We start from the raw sequence: 19,991 nt of genomic DNA, 5'->3' as shown, positions 1-19,991 counted from the left end.
TGGCCCTTGGGTTTTTTTTGATCCCCCGTCGGGGCCTGGTCGGCCCGGCCACGTGCAAGGAGGATGGAACGGACCCCATTCCGCTTCTGCCCAAAATGCCATAACAAGTATCCATATACAGTTCAGCATCTGGTCTGTAACTTGTGTTTGTCGCCAGAACACAAGGAAGATACTTGTGAAGCCTGTCGAGCGTTTCGGTCCAGGAAGACACTAAGAGACCGAAGAGCAAGAAGACTGCAAATGGCGTCGGCGCCGACAGGACAAGGGCGTTTCGAGGAGGAGGAAGAAACCTTCTCCATCCAGGAATCGGACTCTGATGAGATTGATCCCGAAGAAACGCCGAAAACCGTGAGTAAGACGTCGAAACATAAAACTCACAAAAAGACTACAAAAGCCCAGGGGACGCCACCGCCAACAGGCCATGGCTTAACCCGAAAAATAGGTGACCGATCATCAGCACCGAAAAAGGGCACGCTGGTGTCGAAGTCATCCGACTCCGGTCGAGATGCCGCCACACAGCAATCTCAGGCCCGAGATAGCGGCTCCGAGCAAGTTCGGCACCGAAACAGCAGCACCGAAATGAGTCGGCACCGAGAGACAACGACGCCGAAAACAAAAAAGGTTTCGTCGGAACCGAAAAAAGTAGCCGAAAAGGTTTCGATACCGAAACATCCGGCCTCTGAACCGAAATCAAGTTCCTACACAGAGGAACAAGGACTGTCCTCACAAATGAAAATACATAGATTTGGACAGGAATTGGAGACAATGGAGCCAGACTACACCCAAAGAAGGCTCCACATCCAAAAAGAAACGGGGAAGATCAGCACTCTCCCTCCTATTAGAATGAAACGCAAACTTGCATTCCAGGAGAAAGACAAGCAGCCACAGGCAAAGGTGGCTAAACAAGTAAGCCCGCCACCGTCTCCACAACGCTCGCCGCAAACATCACTGGTAGCCACTCCATCTATGATGCAATCCCCGACCCATACAGGGATGAGTCAAGATGACCCTGACGCGTGGGACCTTTATGATGCACCAGTGTCAGATAATAGTCCTGACTGTTATCCAGCTAGACCGTCGCCACCAGAAGATAGTACAGCCTACGCACAGGTGGTGTCGAGAGCAGCGGCATTTCATAATGTCAGCCTGCATGCAGAGCCCATTGAAGACGACTTTCTATTTAACACACTGTCGTCCACACACAGCCAGTACCAGAGTCTTCCCATGCTACACGGAATGCTAAAACACTCCAAACAAGTGTTTGAGGAGCCTGTAAAAGGAAGGGCCATTACTCCAAGAGTGGAGAAAAAATATAAACCGCCACCAACAGACCCTGTGTACATCACACAACAGCTAACACCGGACTCCGTTGTAGTAGGGGCAGCTCGCAAGAGAGCGAACTCACATACTTCAGGAGATGCACCACCTCCAGATAAAGAAAGTCGAAAATTCGACGCAGCAGGCAAAAGGGTGGCGGCAAAGGCAGCAAACCAGTGGCGCATTGCAAACTCACAGGCTTTGTTGGTCAGATACGATAGGGCTCATTGGGACGAAATGCAACACTTTATAGAACATTTGCCCAAGGAGTTCCAGAAGAGAGCACAGCAAGTAGTAGAAGAAGGACAGAGTATCTCCAACAATCAGATACGGTCAGCAATGGATGCTGCAGACACAGCTGCTAGAACTGTCAACACAGCAGTGACAATAAGGAGACATGCATGGCTGCGTAAATCAGGATTTAAACCAGAAATACAGCAAGCTGTGCTGAATATGCCATTTAACGGACAGCAGTTGTTTGGGCCGGAGGTGGACACTGCAATCGAAAAACTTAGACACTGACACGGCCAAAGCCATGGGCGCACTCTACTCCCCACAGAGCAGAGGCACATTTCGAAAAACACAGTTTCGAGGGGGGTTTCGAGGGGGGTTTCGAGGGCAAAGCACAGAACCCACGACCTCACAAACAAGGCCCACTTATCAGAGCCAATATCTGCGGGGAAGTTTTCGGGGACAATATAGAGGGGGACAGTTCCAAAAAGTAGAGGGAAGTTCCAAAGTCCCAAAACTCCTCAAAATAAGCAGTGACTTCCAAGTCACACATCCCCAACACATAACACCTGTGGGGGGGAGACTAAGCAAATTTTACAAACATTGGGAGGAGATAACAACAGACACTTGGGTACTGGCAATTATCCAGCATGGTTATTGCATAGAATTTCTCAAATTCCCTCCAAACGTCCCACCGAAAACACACAATATGTCAAAACAACATATAGATCTTCTAGGACTAGAAGTTCAGGCATTGCTACAGAAAGAGGCAATAGAATTAGTACCAAACCAACAAAGGAACAGGAGTTTACTCTCTGTACTTTCTCATACCCAAAAAAGACAAGAGTCTGAGACCTATATTAGATCTCCGAACATTAAATACCTACATCAAATCAGATCACTTTCACATGGTGACATTACAGGACGTAATCCCACTGCTCAAACAACAAGACTACATGACAACACTAGACCTAAAGGATGCATATTTCCATATACCTATACATCCTTCACACAGAAAGTACTTAAGGTTTGTATTCCAAGGGGTACATTACCAATTCAAGGTGTTGCCATTTGGAATAACAACTGCGCCAAGAGTTTTTACAAAATGCCTGGCAGTCGTAGCTGCACATATCAGAAGGCAGCAAATACGTGTGTTCTCATACCTAGACGATTGGTTAATCAAAACCAACACGCTAGAACGGTTTTCACAACACACAAAGTATGTCATAGAAACCCTCCACAAACTAGGTTTCTCAATCAACTACACAAAGTCACACCTTCTGCCGTGTCAAACACAGCAATACTTAGGGGCGACAATCAACACAGCAAAAGGGATTGCCACTCCAAGCCCACAAAGGGTTCAGGCATTTCACAATGTAATACAGGCCATGTATCCAAAACAAAAAATACAAGTCAAAATGGTGATGAAACTCCTAGGCATGATGTCCTCATGCATAGCCATTGTCCCATACGCAAGGTTGCACATGCGGCCCTTAAAACAGGGCCTAGCATCACAATGGTCACAGGCACAGGGTCAACTTCTAGATCTGGTGTAGACCGCCAAACATACATCTTGCTTCAATGGTGGAACAGTATAAATTTAAACCAAGGGGCGGCCTTTCCAAGACCCAGTGCCACAATATGTAATAACGACAGATGCCTCCATGATAGGGTGGGGAGCACACCTCAATCAACACAGCATTCAAGGACAATGGGACACTCAGCAAAAACAGTTTCACATAAATCACTTAGAACTATTGGCAGTATTTCTAGCGCTGAAAGCTTTTCAACCCATAATAAGCCACAAACACAATCTTGTCAAAACAGACAACATGACAACGATGTATTACCTAAACAAACAGGGAGGGACACACTCAACACAGTTGTGTCTCCTAGCACAGAGAATATGGCATTGGGCGATTCACAACCACATTCGCCTAATAGCACAATTTATTCCAGGAGTTCAGAATCAGTTAGCAGACAATCTCTCTCGGGATCACCAACAGATCCACGAATGGGAGATTCACCCCCAAATCCTGAACACTTACTTCCAGAATTGGGGAACACCACAAATAGATCTATTTGCAACAAAGGAAAACGCAAAATGCCGAAACTTTGCATCCAGGTACCCACAAGATCAGTCTCAGGGCAATGCGTTATGGATGAGTTGGTCAGGGATATTTGCTTACGCTTTTCCCCCTCTCCAACTCCTTCCATATCTAGTAAACAAGTTGAGTCAAAACAAACTCAAACTCATACTGATAGTGCCAACATGGGCAAGACAACCTTGGTACACAACACTACTAGACCTCTCAGTAGTGCCTCATGTCAAACTACCAAACAGACCAGATCTGTTAATGTAACACAAACAACAGATCAGACATCCCAATCCAGCATCGCTGAGTCTAGCAATTTGGCTCCTGAAGTCCTAGAGTTCGGACACTTAGACCTTACAAAGAATGTATGGAGGTCTTAAAACAAGCTAGGAAACCTACCACTAGACATTGCTATGCAAATAAGTGGAAAAGATTTGTTTATTACTGCCATAATAATCAAATTCAACCCTTACATGCATCTGCCAAAGACATCGTAAGATACTTACTACATTTGCAAAAGTGAAAGCTAGCTTTTTCTTCCATTAAGATACATCTTACTGCAATTTCAGCTTACCTGCAAATTACGCCCTCAACTTCACTATTTAGGATACCAGTCATAAAAGCGTTTATGGAAGGCCTAAAGAGAATTATACCAACAAGAACACCACCAGTTCCTTCGTGGAACCTCAACATTGTCTTAACACGACTCATGGGCCCACCTTTTGAGCCCATGCACTCTTGTGAAATGCAATACTTAACATGGAAAGTTGCATTTTTAATTGCCATCACATCTCTAAGAAGAGTAAGTGAGATTCAAGCATTTACCATACAAGAACCATTTATTCAAATACACAAGCATAAAGTAGTTCTACGAACAAATCCTAAATTTTTGCCAAAAGTCATATCACCGTTCCACTTGAATCAAACAGTAGAATTACCAGTGTTCTTCCCACAGCCAGACTCTGTAGCTGAAAGAGCACTACATACATTAGACATCAAAAGAGCGTTAATGTACTACATTGACAGAACAAAACTAATTCGAAAAACAAAACAATTATTTATTGCTTTCCAGAAACCTCATATAGGAAATCCAATTTCTAAACAAGGCATTGCTAGATGGATAGTTAAATGCATTCAAACCTGTTATCTTAAAGCAAAAAAAGAACTGCCTATTACACCAAAGGCACACTCAACTAGAAAGAAAGGTGCTACCATGGCCTTTCTAGGAAATATTCCAATGACCGAAATATGTAAGGCAGCTACATGGTCTACGCCTCATACATTTACCAAACACTACTGTGTAGATGTGCTAACGGCACAACAAGCCACAGTTGGCCAAGCAGTACTACGAACATTGTTTCAAACAACTTCAACTCCTACAGGCTGAACCACCGCTTTTGGGGAGATAACTGCTTACTAGTCTATGCACAGCATGTGTATCTGCAGCTACACATGCCATTGAACGGAAAATGTCACTTACCCAGTGTACATCTGTTCGTGGCATTAGTCGCTGCAGATTCACAGGCGCCCACCCATCTTCCCGGGAGCCTGTAGCCGTTTAGAAGTTGATCTTGAACGTTTGTAAATTTGTAAATATATTACTTTAAACTACATTATGTACATACGTATTCACTCCATTGCATCAGCACTATTACTAGCATACACAACTCCTACCTCACCCTCTGCGGGGAAAACAATCTAAGATGGAGTCGACGCCCATGCGCAATGGAGCCGAAATGGGAGGAGTCCCTCGATCTCGTGACTCGAAAAGACTTCTTCGAAGAAAAACAACTTGTAACACTCCGAGCCCAACACCAGATGGCGGGATGTGCACAGCATGTGAATCTGCAGCGACTAATGCCACGAACAGATGTACACTGGGTAAGTGACATTTTCCATATATATATATATATATATATATATATATATATATATATATATATATATATATATATATAATCTCAGTGCACTGATATAATGTGATGTATTAAGGTGAAATGGCCCTGCATGTTAAGGGAATACGAATTTTCAATTTTGACAGACCTTATCATAGTTTTACAATTTTGTTTTAAAAAGAAGGAAGTTAGGCAGTCCATGATGACCTAGTTAACTTCTTTCTCAATATTAGTGCTGAGTTGAGAGAACAGCAGCCCAGTGCTGCTCTTGACCATGGAGCAACATGTAAAGGTCAAGAGGGCAGTATGCAGCCCCCAGGCTATACTTTGAGTATCACTGTTCTGTAGTCCAAATAATGTGAAATGAGCAATATATTCTGCTCCAGCTTCCGTCTGTAGAGCCAATTTGATACCAAGGAAAGGTGCAGGTACTGTGAAGAGCACTGTACTTCGAATTGGGCCGGTGCAGAATTCTGAGTTTGGCTCGGTGGAATTCTGCGGAGTTACAGAAAAACTCTGAGATTCTGCGAGCAGGCAGGATCGGGCACATTGTACTGATCATGCTGACGTTTAGCCCTGGGAGCCTCATCCACGCTATAAAATTAGCACGAACAGCACATCTCAGGACGCACTGATTCCTGCCGTTCAAGTAGATTTTCTACTCGAGCAGCAGCTTTCTCAATGCTTACAGTCGAGACCGTCCTCATTGAGAAATCTTGCCTGAAAATTGCACCAGGGGAAGCAAATTCTTGCTCTGCAACTTAACGTTGTTAAGCCGCCTGTGAGAATAAACTCAGTCATGCACCAGTTGGCAGAGTTATGCTGGAACTCCATGCTCCAAGTGATGCATGGAGTGGGCAAAACTCTGTGAACTCCGCAGGCGAACTGGAAATTTTCACCTACTCCTACTTCTAATACACAGCCATACTGTCTACTGTCCTTCAAAACCTAGGCATCCGAATTAGCAGTGCTGGAAATACTGTAGCACCGCCAAAACCATGCTGAGGTTCGGAGGGTGAATCAGCAATAAAAGTAAGTTTTTATCTGGTCTCATTTCTTGTGCTTTAAAAGATAGAGGCTATGCATTCTGACAAATTGCTTATTTTTAGCATGACGATTGGTGTACATTTTTTTTCTTTGACTGCCAAATTGAGTTGTTTATTAACTGAAATATGTATCTGATAGAGACTTCTAGTTGCAGATTCCTTACCTTAGAATTTCCCCCAGATGTCGGACTGGATCCAGAGACTTTTTTGAGCAGTACGCCTGCATGCCGTTAGGTGGCGTTGAACAGCTCCACCTCTGTCGTCGACATAGTCTGCGCCAGATATGATGTTGCTGTTCCTCTATAGGCACTGCGTTGATGTCAGGTTTTTTTCTTTCTGCGCCAGCTAGCTCTGATCTGAAGAGAGCTACTCCTCACTCATTACTGGCCTGGCTGTTAATTTATTTATTTTTTTTTAAAAACTTTTTGTCAGATTTTTTTTCATTTTTTTTAAAACTTTTTAATTCCTGGTACATCAAGGATGTCGTCGAGGAAGACTAGGTTCAAGCTCTGCAGTTCCTGTCATTGGACAATGTCTGTGACAGATATGCACCTTGTTTGTCTTTGGTGCCTAGAGCACGACCACTACCCTAAGTCAGGCTCCTAGTGTCATGCCATGCATCCAAAGGCTTTGAGGGAACAGTCCCTGAAGCTGCTGCTGATGGCCCAATGTTCGACTCCATAAAAGTCGAGATCTCAGTCGAGAGGAAGGTCCTGGGATCTGTCGCAGAGTACTCTATCTTCACCGTCCCACTCGAAGTCCTCTGGATGATCGTGTAAGTTGAGACACAAGAAGTTGTCTAAGAATTTGAAGCATTCTTTGACTTCTACTTGTCCTTCGGCTGAGGAGACAAGGGAGCATTGACGTTCTAGGCCTCGCTCTGCGGAGCCTGGGCCGACTTTGCACCGCCACGTGTTTCTGCGAGCAACCCCTGCCCAATTAAGAGTTTTATGAGGCCATACACCTAATCTTTGGCAGTCTGATACCGTTGGAGCGCCTTTGGGCCCCGTTAAGTCGGATGGCGCCCGTTCGGGTTCCACGCTGGCAGCTTTGACCTCAGCGGCGAGGGGCACCCATTGATCCAGTCCTGGATACGAACCGATGTTAGTCCTGCCACACTGACCTTCCCCGATGCCAGTCCTGACATTCCCAGCACCAGCGGTGCCATCCCCATCCCTATCCCCAAATCCGAACATGAGCCATATGGGTGTTGTGTGATTTCAATGCCGGCAGGAGCCTTGCCTCCTATGTTTCGTCGACAGGGGACCCTTTGATGGCACCCATCTCTTCGGTGTCCAGGCAGATTCTGCGCTCAAGCGTTTCAAGGTTCTTAAGCTACAGCTAGATCCATGGACCTTGCGGTGGGCCTACGTGCCCCCCACCCCACCCCCTCGGTCTGTCTTCCACCTCTTTAGTGGCTACAGAAGGAGCCTCCAACTGCGTGCATTCCTGGACAGCTAGCATGCCATGTGTGATGACCAGCCTCTGCCTGGTTGAGGGCGTGGGGTCCACCAACCTTGTGGATTAGGAAGCCAGTGGTCTGGCCAGCAGGGCCGATCTCTGGTAGTTCAGCACCTGGTGGGCTCTCTGAACTGCAGGGTAAACAAACTCAGCTGTTGAAGGCCAGCGGATCACCAGTGGCGTCTCCACCCGGAGGTAGCACAATGTTTCTTATATCAGTGGGGAGAGCCTTCGTTAGCTCGGTTTGCCTCTGCCGAAAATGTGCAATGTCAGCAGTTCTGTGCCCTGGAGTTTCCAGTGTGGCGCTCACTCGGAGATGCTTTTAGTTTTGAGTGAAGCTCAGGCCTCCTGTACACCTTTCCGTCCCTACCGCTCCTGTTCAGAGTTCTCTACATAGACCTAGAACTGTACACCACAAACACCAAGTGCCCAAATTTCACCTCCAGGTTTTCTCACCCTCAATCCAAAGGCAATGCTCTATGGATGTAATGGTCAGGAATATTTACCTAGACTTTTCTGGCTCTCCCTCTTCTCCTGTTTCTGGTTCGGGAGCTGAGGCGCACACATTCCTTGCACTGATACTAGTGTATTCCACATGGGCCTGGCAGCTGTGGTTCACCACCCTCTTAGAACTATCAGTAGTTCCTCACGAGAGGCTTCCCCTCCATCCAGACCTTCTCACTCAGAACCATGTTCAAATCAGGCACCCAAGTCGCAGGGAATGGAAATCTTGCAATGTGGCTCCTGAAGCTATAGAATTTGGATACCTTAACCTGCCTCAAGAACACATTGATATTCATAAAGAGGCACACAAGCCCACCACTAGAGCATGCTACGCAGCAAAGTTAAAGTGTTTTGTTTGCTACTGCCAGTCAAAACAATTGGAACCTTTGAAAGTCACAGTGCAGGACATTCTCTCCTACCTTCTTCATTTGCAGAAAGCAAACTTGGCATACATCTCCATAAGATTGCTTTTGGTTGCCATAGCTGCTTGTCTTAAGAACAAACAGCATCTTTCACTTTTCAATATCCCAGTGATCAAAGTCTTCATGAAAGGGCTTACATTAGTGATTCCACCAAAAACTCCCCCATTGCCTTCTTTGAATCTTTATATTGTACTTGCAAGACTCATGGGTCCACCTTTTAAATGTCTACACTCATGCCCTCTTCAGTTCTTATCATGGAAGGTGGCATTCTTAGTTGCTGTCTCTTCACTTAGGCATGTTAGTGGGCATCAGGCGGCTTTAACCCTACAAAGAACCTTTTATCCAAATACATAAGGATAAAGTGGTTTTCCGTTTCAACCCTAAATTCCTACTAAAGGGTTTTATCTCATTTCCACCTTAACCAATTTATTGAATTATCAGTCTTTTTCTCACAACTAGACTCTGTTGCTGAAAGAACTCTTCACATTATAGATAAGAGAGCACTTATGTTCTTCATTGATAGCTAAAACCTTTAAAAAGACCAAACAACTTTTTGTTGCTTTTTCACCACCACACAAAGGCAACCCTATATTTAAATCTGGCATAGCCAGATGGATTGTGAAAATCCAAACTTGCTATGCTTAGGATAAAAGACAGTTCACCAAGCATGATTGTGTGGATGTATTAGCTCACCAATAAGCTAATGTAGGACAGGCAGTGCTATGTGCACTTCAAGACCACTGCAACACCCATAGGTTAGCCACAGCTTTTGGGGTGCACTGTTTTACAGTCTAAGCAGATCATGTGTGTAAGGCAATGCCTCCTTGGCATGGTTGCCCCCTGACTTTTTGCCTTTGCTGATGCTATGTTTACAATTGAAAGTGTGCTGAGGCCTGCTAACCAGGCCCCAGCACCAGTGTTCTTTCCCTAACCTGTACTTTTGTATCCACAATTGGCAGACCCTGGCATCCAGATAAGTCCCTTGTAACTGGTACTTCTAGTACCAAGGGCCCTGATGCCAAGGAAGGTCTCTAAGGGCTGCAGCATGTCTTATGCCACCCTGGAGACCTCTCACTCAGCACAGACACACTGCTTGCAGCTTGTGTGTGCTAGTGAGGACAAAACGAGTAAGTCGACATGGCACTCCCCTCAGGGTGCCATGCCAGCCTCTCACTGCCTATGCAGTATAGGTAAGACACCCCTCTAGCAGGCCTTACAGCCCTAAGGCAGGGTGCACTATACCATAGGTGAGGGTACCAGTGCATGAGCATGGTACCCCTACAGTGTCTAAACAAAACCTTAGACATTGTAAGTGCAGGGTAGCCATAAGAGTATATGGTCTGGGAGTCTGTCAAACACGAACTCCACAGCACCATAATGGCTACACTGAAAACTGGGAAGTTTGGTATCAAACTTCTCAGCACAATAAATGCACACTGATGCCAGTGTACATTTTATTGTAAAATACACCACAGAGGGCACCTTAGAGGTGCCCCCTGAAACTTAACCGACTGTCTGTGTAGGCTGACTAGTTCCAGCAGCCTGCCACACCAGAGACATGTTGCTGGCCCCATGGGGAGAGTGCCTTTGTCACTCTGAGGCCAGTAACAAAGCCTGCACTGGGTGGAGATGCTAACACCTCCCCCAGGCAGGAGCTGTGACACCTGGCGGTGAGCCTCAAAGGCTCACCCCTTTGTCACAACCCAGCAGGGCACTCCAGCTTAGTGGAGTTGCCCGCCCCCTCCGGCCACGGCCCCCACTTTGGCGGCAAGGCTGGAGGGAACAAAGAAAGCAACAAGGAGGAGTCACTGGCCAGTCAGGACAGCCCCTAAGGTGTCCTGAGCTGAAGTGACTCTAACTTTTAGAAATCCTCCATCTTGCAGATGGAGGATTCCCCCAATAGGGTTAGGATTGTGACCCCCCTCCCCTTGGGAGGAGGCACAAAGAGGGTGTACCCACCCTCAGGGCTAGTAGCCATTGGCTACTAACCCCCCAGACCTAAACACGCCCTTAAATTTAGTATTTAAGGGCTACCCTGAACCCTAGAAAATTAGATTCCTGCAACTACAAGAAGAAGGACTGCCTAGCTGAAAACCCCTGCAGAGGAAGACCAGAAGACGACAACTGCCTTGGCTCCAGAAACTCACCAGCCTGTCTCCTGCCTTCCAAAGATCCTGCTCCAGCGACGCCTTCCAAAGGGACCAGCGACCTCGACATCCTCTGAGGACTGCCCCTGCTTCGAAAAGACAAGAAACTCCCGAGGACAGCGGACCTGCTCCAAGAAAGGCTGCAACTTTGTTTCCAGCAGCCTTGAAAGAACCCTGCAAGCTCCCCGCAAGAAGCGTGAGACTTGCAACACTGCACCCGGCGACCCCGACTCGGCTGGTGGAGATCCAACACCTCAGGAGGGACCCCAGGACTACTCTGATACTGTGAGTACCAAAACCTGTCCCCCCTGAGCCCCCACAGCGCCGCCTGCAGAGGGAATCCCGAGGCTTCCCCTGACCGCGACTCTTTGAATCCTAAGTCCCGACGCCTGGGAGAGACCCTGCACCCGCAGCCCCCAGGACCTGAAGGACCGGACTTTCACTGGAGAAGTGACCCCCAGGAGTCCCTCTCCCTTGCCCAAGTGGAGGTTTCCCCGAGGAACCCCCCCCCTTGCCTGCCTGCAGCTCTGAAGAGATCCCGAGATCTCTCATAGACTAACATTGCGAACCCAACGCTTGTTTCTACACTGCACCCGGCCGCCCCCGCGCTGCTGAGGGTGAAATTTCTGTGTGGGCTTGTGTCCCCCCCGGTGCCCTACAAAACCCCCCTGGTCTGCCCTCCGAAGACGCGGGTACTTACCTGCAAGCAGACCGGAACCGGGGCACCCCCTTCTCTCCATTCTAGCCTATGTGTTTTGGGCACCACTTTGAACTCTGCACCTGACCGGCCCTGAGCTGCTGGTGTGGTGACTTTGGGGTTGCTCTGAACCCCCAACGGTGGGCTACCTTGGACCAAGAACTGAACCCTGCAAGTGTCTTACTTACCTGGTAAAACTAACAAAAACTTACCTCCCCCAGGAACTGTGAAAATTGCACTAAGTGTCCACTTTTAAAACAGCTATTTGTCAATAACTTGTAAAGTATACATGCAATTTTTATGCTTTAAAGTTCCTAAAGTACTTACCTGCAATACCTTTCGAATGAGATATTACATGTAGAATTTGAACCTGTGGTTCTTAAAATAAACTAAGAAAAGATATTTTTCTATACAAAAACCTATTGGCTGGATTTGTCTCTGAGTGTGTGTACCTCATTTATTGTCTATGTGTATGTACAACAAATGCTTAACACTACTCCTTGGATAAGCCTACTGCTCGACCACACTACCACAAAATAGAGCATTAGTATTATCTATTTTTACCACTATTTTACCTCTAAGGGGAACCCTTGGACTCTGTGCATGCTATTCCTTACTTTGAAATAGCACATACAGAGCCAACTTCCTACAATGTGTATCTACAGCCACACATGACAACAAGCAGAAAATGTTACTCTTTAATCATCTGTTTGTGGCATTTAGTGTTGTAGATTCACATGCTCCTGCCCTCCTCCCCAGACACCTGTGGCCACTACAGTCTCTTTGCCATTATAGGTATATGCATTTGCAGGAACATCTGTCTTTACTCTTCCACTACATTCCATTCTCACCCTCCTCTGGGAAAACAATCTAACAATGTAGTTGATTCCCATGCGCATTACCAGCAATAGGAGACGTCACTATACCTTGTGACTCAAAAGACTTGGAAAAACAAAACTTGCAACCTTCGGACCCTACACTAGATGGAGAAAGTATGCAGAGCATGTGAGCCTACAGCACTACATGCCACAAACCAAAGTTTACTGGGTAAGCAGGAACATTTTCCATCGTCTTTTTGCCCCTCTTTCTGAAGTTTTACTCTTTATTCTCACCCTTGTCCAGCAGGGCTTTGTTTGTTCTGGACACTCTTAAGGGCTATCTGTCTGCTCTTTCTGCCTTATTGTGGCTGCCTGACCAACCCTCCTTGTTCCAGTATCCTGTTGTACATAGGTTCCTAAACAGTCTTATTTAATTTTCCCTCCTTGACTATTTATCATGTCTCAGTGGAATTTCAGTCTGGTCATACCAGGTTTAATGTGTGCTCCTTTCGAGCCTCTCCAAAATTGTCCCCTGAGGCTCTGACATTGAAAACAACCTTTCTTGTGGCAATTACTTCTGCCCGCAGAGTTAATGAGCTGCAGGCCTTGTCTAAGCCGCCTAATCATTTGGTCTATCCTGACAAACTGGTACATCACACGAGGGCCTCTTTTCTCTGGAAAGTTGTTGCCCCATTTCATGTAGGCCAAACAATCACACTTCCTACCTTTTTTCGCTCCTCAGCATCCCTCTAAAGAAGAGTAGCGACTCCACCTTCTGGACCCAAAAGGAGTATTGTCATTCTGTTTTGATTGAATAAAAGAGTTCTGGGTGGACAACTAATTCTTCTTGGGGGTATGTTGGTGTGAAGAAAGGTCTAGCACTGCAGAAGCGGACCGTCTCTAGGTGCGTCGTGGTCTGCATTAAAATCTGCTATGCATTGGCCAAGAAGCAACCTTCGTAAGGCTTGCAAGCTCATTCCACCAGAGCTTATGCTGGGATCATTACATTAGCACGTGTAGTTCTGGTCCTGGACATCTGCCAGGCAGCAATGTGGGCATCTATGTACAAATTTATCAAACACTACTGCTTGAACATTAAAGTCCGTAGGGATGGGCACTCTGTTCGTTTGATCCTATAGGTTTTTGTTTTGGTCTGAAATATGTCTGAGACCTGCCTCCGGGGAGGTATTGCTTGGGTATCTATTCAAAGAGTAAGGAATCTGCAGCTAGAAGTCTCTATCAGATAAACAAGTTACTTACCTTTTGGTAATGCTTTATCTGGTAGAGACAACATTTAGCTGCAGATTCCTTACTCACCCACACATCCTAGTTGCTCTTCGAACTGATTTCTAGAGACGGGCTGACCCCTTTCAGGGCCCTAGTTGTTCAGGTGCTTCTGGTGTGGAAAGTCATGAAAAGTAACCGACATCAGCATGCATGGGTGATGCCTATATAGGTACTGCGACGTCACTTCTTGCGCGGCCAACACTAATGATGCAAGTGGAGCCGATATGATGCTGTCTACTGCTGCACTGAGGCTACTGCTCACGTACAATCTTCTGGATACAGTCTTGACGCCTGGGAAATTCAAAGGTAAGGAATCTGCGGTTAGATATATTCTCTACTAGATAAGGTGTTACCAAAGGTAAGTAACTTGTTCTTTAATGCACATCACAGAATGTGGTGATTACTACTACAAAGAAACTGTTCTATTGGCTTTGAATTACTGTGACCTGATGACAGTTTGAATACATGACTTTAAATGTGCACGTGATCAGGCAAAATTCTGGTATGCACAGTGCAAGGGAGCCAGCCAGTTGGCGGTCACAATGGTGTAGTGGGCGAAAGAAAAACGTGAATTCCAATTGAACTCACCATGGGATGAAGAGGGCAGACCCAAAACATCCATAAGCATGTGCACATATATTTATTTATAAATGTGTATATTTTTATTTATTTTTACATTGAGGTTAGGGAAGCCTTTAAAGTAAACCTAAAAAGGCTTTCTTGAACCTGCAACATGATTTGTTTTGCTAGCTATTTTCTAGATTCACAAAGGTCGAACTACTTTCAGATACTTCATTGTACAGCGTGGAAATGTTATCACTGAGTAGGAGACACTTTATTTTGTAAAAGAATTAAAATCTATACATGCCCGTTGTTCATGGACTTCAATCTAATTTTGTTCTCCCGCCAGGTTTAAAGATGGAAGATATGCAATCAGTAATGAGGTTTATCAGCAGGCGCTGAAGCACTCCTGCCTCCAGCAAGGACTTACTTCGAAGTGCTTTCAACACTTTGCCAAACACTACTAATTTCAGATCACAGAAGAATTTCCGGTGCTGCATATCTTACATCTTGGGACGCCAGCAGTTAGTCTTAAAAACAAAATCCTGTTTTTGTGGACTGTCTTGCAGTTTTTTAGCTAACTATAATGATAAAAAGGGAGTATACATTTATCTGACCATAACTAGTTGAATGCATGCAAAACCTAAAGCTTGCTCAATCTACTACCAGCAGTGATTGATGCAAAAAATATCATATGCAAAATCCAAAGGAACTGAGGTATTTGCAACCTTGTATTGATGTACTTTTTGTATGCAAGGTTTTTAGTACTAGAATTTAAAACAAATTACTTTTTCAGAGCATCATAATGTTTATTGTGAAAGTGCCTCAACCATTTTGCGGTTTTAGGTACTGCTTACTGAAAGAGCCTCATACTTTTATTAAACATCAAGTACTCTATTAAGCGGGCCAAAATAGGAAGCGCAAGATGGGTACAAAAAACCTGCATCGTGAGGTGACTGAATTTTTATTATTCTTGTATTCTTTGGATTCAGTGTTAGTGTTGGAGCTTCCTTTAATTGGAAATGAGGTATGATGTAGAAAGTGAACGTGGCTTGTGGAATTGTGAGCCTAATTTATGTGCAGATTTGCACAATATAATTGTACACCCCAGCCTGCCAACCCATTAATAAGAATCCCAGAAACAATTCTGATAAGTGCAAATGTTGCCTTGAATGGTTGCCTCCAGATCTCCTCTGTTCGGTCTACACATTTCAATCAGTAAATCCATTCCAATTTACCCTATAATGGCAGTGGAATGTTAAATGTTTCACCTGATATGGATAAATTGAACAGTGTTCTAGCCAGCACCGTGTGCAATTCACTGCTGGTGTATTTCCGTGGCCATAGAACAATGCACGTTCTTCAAAAAAGAAAAAAAATGTTTTATGTATGCTTCTTTATAGTAACACACTAGCCAGATGACATGTCAATGTTTTTTTCCATTGTTGCGTCATTTGGCAAACTAGTACATTGTAGCCAGAACATGGCACTGTAATAACATTTATAATGTGTTCCTAAAGCTTTTGCAGTGATCTTGGTACATAATACACATTTAGATTTTTTTTTTTTTCTTTTTCTTTTTTTTTTTTTTTTTTAACTGCTTCACATCACAAATAGCATACCAGGAATTATTAAAATTGATGGCAATAATGAAGGCCTCTACATACATAGCTTACCTTATGTATTGCCCACTCTGTTAACCCTGAGGAGTGACCGAGGGAGGGGGGGGTATTATTAATTAAAGTAATCCTTTGGACACAGGCTTTAAAGAAAATGTATCTACTAGTGTTAGTGTCTGACTTGTGGGTGATAATTAAACTTTTTTTCAATAGCGATACTCATTGAATGCAATAATTGGAATACACTGACTGCAGTAAATCAGTGAGTAATGAGCACTCAATTTCCTCACATTTTTAACTATTAAGTTTGCAAAGCAATTTACTTTATCACAGAGTGCGTAGTTAGTTTTGATCTTTTCTTTTTTTTTTTTTTATTTTTTTTTTTAAGGGGGGCAATCCATTTCTCTGATTCTTTTAGAAACGATTTTGTTTAGTCATGTGAAGTTAGGTGCTCTTATTCCTTAAGTTTTTTTAACCTTGCTGCCTCTCCAGTGCTGTGTAACTCAGCCATTTAACATTGAATTGCTGGTATAAATCTAATGAATCATTTAAGTGTTTCTTTTTACGTTTTAAACTTTTTTACACTGTTTTTATGAAGGCTAGGAATGTTTTGCACAGATCACTGAGAGCAAAACAACATCCAGTTAATAATGCTGCATTTTGTTTAATTGTAGTATTGAATAGGAATACCATACAAGCACTTATTCTAAATTAGGTGTTACTATAAAGAAGCAGGTAAATAGGTCAGATAATCAGTTTGATCCTGCACTGCTTGTGTGTTAATTTTATATTCCTTGTATTGAGGAGCTCACTTCTTGACTGGTTGGAATTGCCAACATTGGGACTCTTCCCTCCACCGTGTACTAAACTTTAAATTGATGAACATTTTTCAAGTTGCATTAATGTTCAGTGCAAACTGACTGTTGTGTAAACCCATGTTGTGTCATTAAGCTACTTTGGGGCATGGTTTAGGTTACTTGTTTTGACATGCTGTAGTGTTGGAAAAAAATACTTGTAACATAGGAAAGTAGTCACTTAGAACTGCCCGATGACTGACAAAAAAATAGACTTAGGTTTCAGAATGTTTGTGGGAGTTGGTAGATCCATGTTACCGATTCTATGTAATGCGTTGTCCACTCTTGATAGTTTTAATCTACTTTTAGTATTACAAATTTCAAGTCCTATTTGGCACACAGCACTAATCCTGGAAAAGAGACATCTGAGTAGGTTCATTTTGGGCTGGCGGTACTCCTGTTTTCATAAGGAAATAAAACTTATGAAGAAGGAGCTTGCTGAGAACTAACTTAAACAATTGAATGTTAAACACCTGAGGATAGCTTAAATGTAAGTAACTGTCTCTTAACATCTTAACTATCCATGGTAAGAACCTAATGAGTCCTTTAAACGTGAGTAGCCTGTCTCAAATGTTCTGCAGGACAAGTGGTCTCAAATGATCTCTGTTATGTATTTTATCATACCTGGTGACTTCTATTCATAAACTTAGTTATGTGAAATTATTCCTTTCGACATGTGCACTGCTGCCCTTTTTCTAGCCTTTCTGCCTAAGCTGGAGGTAATTTAAGGAAGCACGCATATGAAACTCGTTTCTATCCTCGTTGACACCAGCTTTTTGTGTCTTTTTTTACCCTGAGCATAGCCTGAGAGTTTAGATAGCATTCACATTTGTGTATTTGAAAAGACTCCCCCTTAGGAGAAAAAAACCTCTTGGTGGAGTTGGATGCTAAAGGTGCCCCAAAAGTGGAGTTGGTGTTCCGATTGCAGTGGAATATGCCAAAATGCTTCCTTTTCTGTCTGTTTTGCTGTTGGAGTATTGAGCTAGAATAAATGAAATCAAACTTATTTTAGTATATGTTTACGAATTTCCAACCAACTTTTTTCAGTTCACTGGAAACCGTGCCTGCATTTTTTTTTTTTTTTTTTTTTTTTAACTGTGGGTGCTGAATGTTATTTCCAGATACGATGCCTAGAGCTGACTTCCTGAAGCAATGTACCTATTGTATACCAGTCACCAAATGTACTTAAATATGGCAAACCTACCGTAACCGGTTTTCTTATGTAGAATTTGTTGATTAACAGTAACCAGTAAGTGATATCCATTGGCTTATTGTCGATTGCCAAACTGGCTTCCACGACTTGTTTTGAATTTTTTTTTTTTTTTATTTTTTTTTTTTACTCCTCTACTCTCTGAATGTTAATCGTGGGTTGGCATTCCTCTCTTCTTCCCTTAAATAGCTTGCTGAGTAGTTTGTTTAAGGACAGAAACTCTGGAAATAAAGTTCACAGTGCCTTCCTACCAATTAATGTTCCTCCTTTTGCAAGCTTCTGCCTTCGGATCAATTTAAAATAATGAACTCATTGTGAAGTAAACGTTCATCCTTAGTGAACTTTTGAGTGGAGAAGTTGTAGGATAGATGATGTAATGTGTGGCAAAACTCGAACTACTTTCCTAGCTTCGAACAGAATTCTTCAAACGGAGGCAGCATTGTATTTCGTCTGTGCCTAAAGTCCCATATTGGATATCCATATACTCGCAATTTGCCTTCCATTGAACAGTTCTGAAGCTTAATTGTGATTGTTCCACTAAGCAGTGACCCAGAGAATTTTGGCTCATGAGTGGCTGCAGGAGGAGAGCAGTGTATATTGAAGTTGTTCAGTGGACCCATGTAAAACTTAACTTTCTCTTTCTACAAAATAGTTTACGACTCACTGAACATACATATACAGCAGACTTCTTTGATCCTGCTCAGTTTGTGAGTGTTCTGGAACTGTTTTGAGTCCAAGTGTTAAAATGAAGTAAATAACCGTGGCATAACTTTTGAAGTGTTCCTTTCATTCTCTTGTTTTCTTTGTCATTTCCAGAACTTTTACGATCAGTCACTGGATCCGAGCTCTCGAATTCTTGTGAAGACCAAAACTGCATACATATTCCTTGTGAATAAATTGTATGCAAAAGAACCTTGCATGCTTTATCAGCACACCCAATCAGTTCCCAGAGCGCTCCTATCTTTATATGGATGTTTGTTCACAAAACCCCCAAATTGCGTTAAGATGCATCAAACTCAATCTTGTTTTTTCTGGCTCGACTGCGTTTAGAATCCAGTTGTTTTTCATGGGGGGAGGGGGTATAAAAAAACAAACAAAGAAAATGTGGGTCTTTTGTTGTCTGCTGTCCAGAAATGTTTTAGTTCAATTAATTTGTATTTTTATTAAGCCCATATGTTTAGAAGACAAATGAAGGTGATTGCATGCAACACAAGTACGCAAGAGATCCTAGTTATGGTTCTGCTTTGTTATTAAATAGGCACACGTTTCCTTTTCATGACAATGCGTGGAGATCACTGTTTTACAAGCAGTTATATTGGTACTTTTTATGTTTGGGTCAATGTTGTCTTCCAGATTAATAAACGTTTTAAAGCATCACTTCAACATTTTGAGCAGTAATTGCATCCACATATATAGTGGAGTTTACATTCTGAGCCAATCAAATTATGTGTAAATTCATGCTTTTATTTTTTATGAGATTCAATTAGTCAATGAGCTCAGATAAAATTCTTAAAGGCACGTTTATTGTAACAACATTTGTTATGTAATAATTACTTACGTTTTCAATAAAGATTGACTTGTGTTGCTTATTTCAGTTTCAATCTGTTTTTGAGGGTCCTGTTTCAGAATGGCTCTTGCTTTCACTTTTAAAATTCAATCTGAATTGTAAGTGAGGATTTAAAACTGTTGACAAGTGTATTTAGAAAACTTCAAATGATAGAATGCACCGCTTAATAGTTCTAAACCCTAAAATTGTCTTACCTGATATTCTAGCGCAGACCTAGAATATTGAGCAATGCCATTGGCTGATCGCCACTTTACCAACC

General features: G+C 43.4%; 1 protein-coding gene across 3 annotated transcripts in view; it reads left to right on the top strand.

Annotated features, from left to right (window-relative positions):
• Nucleotides 1–19,754, top strand: part of FAM168B (family with sequence similarity 168 member B) — a 257,323-nt gene extending 237,569 nt beyond the window's left edge. For all 3 annotated transcript variants that reach the window (XM_069213721.1, XM_069213720.1, XM_069213722.1), the window contains exon 7: nucleotides 14,832–19,754. The gene's annotated coding sequence lies outside the window, so the exon portion shown is untranslated. The remainder of the gene's footprint in view (nucleotides 1–14,831) is intronic.
• The last annotated feature ends 237 nt before the right edge of the window (nucleotides 19,755–19,991 follow it).

Source organism: Pleurodeles waltl, chromosome 11, assembly GCF_031143425.1.
Source record: "Pleurodeles waltl isolate 20211129_DDA chromosome 11, aPleWal1.hap1.20221129, whole genome shotgun sequence".
Taxonomy (NCBI): Eukaryota; Metazoa; Chordata; class Amphibia; order Caudata; family Salamandridae; genus Pleurodeles; species Pleurodeles waltl.
The sequence above is the reverse complement of the archived record's forward strand: the minus strand, read 5'-3'. Positions and strand labels throughout refer to the sequence as shown.